Raw genomic sequence first — 3,456 nt, 5'->3', positions numbered from 1 at the left:
TGGTCATTTTGGCAAGAGACGATTAAGTGAAGTGGTAGAATTTAGAAAGCATGACTTGAGCAGTAATAGAACCTGAGAATTTGGAGGGCAAATACAGACTTTTTAAAAAGGTCTCACTGTAAATGAGAACAGGTAGATGGGGCTCACTGCTTGGCAGTTATCTTTTCCATTGCAATTGTACCATTTTACATAATTGCCAATAGTACTTTAACAGTTCCGGTTGTTCAGTGTTCGTTTCAGCAGCACATACATTAAAACTGGAACGATACAAAGAAGATTAGCATGGGCCTGGCCCAAGGATGACACACAAATTCATGAAAAGTTCCAGTTGTTCCACATCCTTACCAACACTTGGGATGGTCAGTTTTGTTAATTTTAGGCATGTTAATGAGTATATAGTTGTGCTTTTAAATTGCATTTCCCTAATGACTAATGATATTGATTATCATTTCATGTACTTATTAGCCATTTATATAGCTTTTGTAAAGTGTCTCTTCAAATTTTCCATTTTCTTATGGGTTTTTACTCTTTATAATTGAGTTATAAGAGTGCTTTATGTATTCTGAATACAAGTCTTTTGCCAGATATTGGTTTTGCTAACAGTTTTTCATCATCCATGCCTTGCATTTTTGTTTTCTTAATGGTGTTTTTCAATAAAAAAAGTTTTCAATTTTGAAGAGGTCCAACTTAATTTCTTTTTTCACGCTTCATGCTTTCAGTATTCTAAGAGGTAGCTCCGTAGTCTAAGGTTGCAAAGATTTTCTCTTATGCTTTCTTCTAAATGTTTTCTCATTTTGTTTATTATATTTGTGTCTATGATCCTTTTTGAGTTAAATATTGGGTATCATGTGATGTGAGTATTGATGTTCATTTTTTTCCTAAGGCTATCCATTCAATCCAGTAATATTTATTAAAAAAACATTCCCTTTAAATTGCATTAACAACTTTGCCAAAAACCAGTTGATCATACATACTGGCTTTACTAAATAGTTGGGCAGTGATCCCTCTTCCTCTCTATATTTTTATATGTTTGAATAATATTGGTGTTATTTCTTCCTCCAGTGTTTGATAGAATTCACCAGTGAAACTATCTAGGCCTGGACATTTTCTTCTTGGGAAGGTTTTGATAACAAAGTAATCACTTTAATAGCTGTAGAATTATATATATATATATATTTATATTTATATGTGTGTGTGTGTTTTTCTTAAGTCAATTTTGGTATGTTATATTTTTTGGAAATTTATTTGTTCATCTCCAATTTCTAATTTTTTATGCACAAAGTTATTCATAGAAGTGTCTTATTCTTTAAGATCTGTGGTGTTGATAACCCCTTTTTAATTACTAATATCAATGATTTACATTATCTCTCTTTTTGATTAATCTAGCTAGAATTTTGTCAATTCTCTTGATCTTTTCAAAGAGCTAGTTTTGGGCTGTGCTAAGTTTCTCTATTGTCCGTTTTCCATTTCATTGATTTCTGTTCTTTTTTTTTTTTTCTACTTACTTTGAGTTTACTTTCCTCTTCTTTTCCTAGTTTCTTGCAGTGAAACTTAAGTCATTGTGCTTAGATCTTTCTTCTTTCTACTATAACAATTTAAAACAGCTTTTCCCTTTAACAACTGTTTTAGCAGTATTTCACTAATTTTGTTGTATTTTTGTTGTCATACAACTCAAAACATTTCCTATTTATTCCCATGATGTCATCTTTAACCCATGACTATTATTTCACTTGCAAATATTTAATATTTTCCTAACATATAGTATTGTTGCTGGTTTCTAATGTAATTCCTTTATGGTCAGAGAATTCACTTTGTATAATTTTCCCTTTTAATTTTATAAAAATGTGTTATATGGCCCCACATATGGTCTATGAACACTTGGGAAAGAAAATGTGTATTCTCTAGTTTTCTATAACTTAGGTCAAGGTGATTGATAGTGCTGTTCAGATCTTCTATATCTTTACAGGTTTTTTTGTTTTGTTGCTTTGTTTTGTTTTTGTCTTATTGTTCTATCATTTGTAAGAGATGGGTGTTAAAATCTCTCATGCCTCAGAGAGTAGCCTTAGACTTGTGCAGGTTCATACTGAGAATCCGGTATGCACCTCTCCTCTGGTGCATACCTCTCACTCTCCAGCCTCTGGGGACTCGTTTTCCTGATTTCATTGGCCAGAAATACCAGGTATTTCTTGGAGTTATAGCCACTTACAGTATGCTGCCACCGCACTCCATGGTCAAGGTCTGCTACTGGAGCAAAACCACAAGAGACTAGAGAAAAAATGAAAAATTCATTCCTGTGTAGTCACTTGTGAAAGTTTTGACTTCTTTCCACAATCTGCTTACTTTGGTTTACTTTTCAGAGTCCTGAAGTAGTTGTTCTTTGTATTTTGTTCAGAACTTTCTGTCATAATTAGTGAGAGGGATGGGACATGTGTGAATGGAGCTTTTGTATCACACCAGTACTGACACACTGAAACCATTTTATAAGTTTTATGTAGAAAAACTTTAGTCTTTTCACCAGGGATTCTGAATTTTGTGTTTTTTCCAATAAGGTCTTCCATATCCCAAGAATATAAAATATATGTATTCTATCTTTTTTCTTACAGTACTTTCAAAGTTCTTTTGTTTGTTTTGTCTTAAGCTTACTTAATTCAACTAAAGTTTATTTTTTAAATATTTGTCATGGGATGAAGTAGAGATCTAACTTTATTTTTTATTTAAAATGGATGATTAATTGTCCAAACACCTTTTATTGGTCAGTACATCATTTCCCCACATGAATTTGTTTTTGGATTATCTATTCTGTTCTTTTGATCAATTTCATTATTAATTTTCCAATATCTAACATTAGTTTAATTTCTTTTTTGTGGTCATAATCTGTTTTAATCTTATTTCACTCATGCACTTAACTTGTTATTCTAATTGAAATCTCAAAATTGTATGAAGTAGGAATTTAACCTTTTGTTTTTTAAAGAACATCCAATTGTTCAACACCAAATTTTGCATAGTCAATCATATAAACACACATAAATGGAGTTCTGAATTCTGGATTCTCCAAACTGTTCCATTGGCCTATTTGTCTATTACTGTTCCAATACAGAGCAATGCTGTTACACTGTTTTAATCATTATGTATAGTATTGTTTTAATGAATTTCTTCATTAAAAGTGCTAATATTTTCTGTATATGTGGTGCTGGATGTTAACTAGATATATTGTGGTGATTATTTCACAGTATATGCAAATATTGAATCATTATACTATGCACCTGAAACTAATATAATGTTGTAGGTCAATTATACCTCAGTGAAAAAAGTGGTAACATTTTATTTAGGGTTTTTCCATCTAGCTTTGTAAGAGAAGGTCTGTTGTATTCTCATTTTTTAAATTTTCTGATCTGATTCTGTAACATTCATGAAATGTTCTCGTCCTGGCTTTTGACTATTTCTACTTTGTCTATG

At 31.5% G+C, this 3,456-nt stretch overlaps 1 non-coding gene across 1 annotated transcript; it reads left to right on the top strand.

Annotated features, from left to right (window-relative positions):
- Nucleotides 1–227: 227 nt before the first annotated feature.
- Nucleotides 228–334, top strand: LOC141570829 (U6 spliceosomal RNA). Its single transcript, XR_012495282.1, has one exon. It is a non-coding gene; the product is annotated as a U6 spliceosomal RNA (small nuclear RNA).
- Nucleotides 335–3,456: the final 3,122 nt, after the last annotated feature.

This window comes from Rhinolophus sinicus, linkage group LG03 (genome assembly GCF_036562045.2).
Source record: "Rhinolophus sinicus isolate RSC01 linkage group LG03, ASM3656204v1, whole genome shotgun sequence".
Taxonomy (NCBI): Eukaryota; Metazoa; Chordata; class Mammalia; order Chiroptera; family Rhinolophidae; genus Rhinolophus; species Rhinolophus sinicus.
The sequence above is the reverse complement of the archived record's forward strand: the minus strand, read 5'-3'. Positions and strand labels throughout refer to the sequence as shown.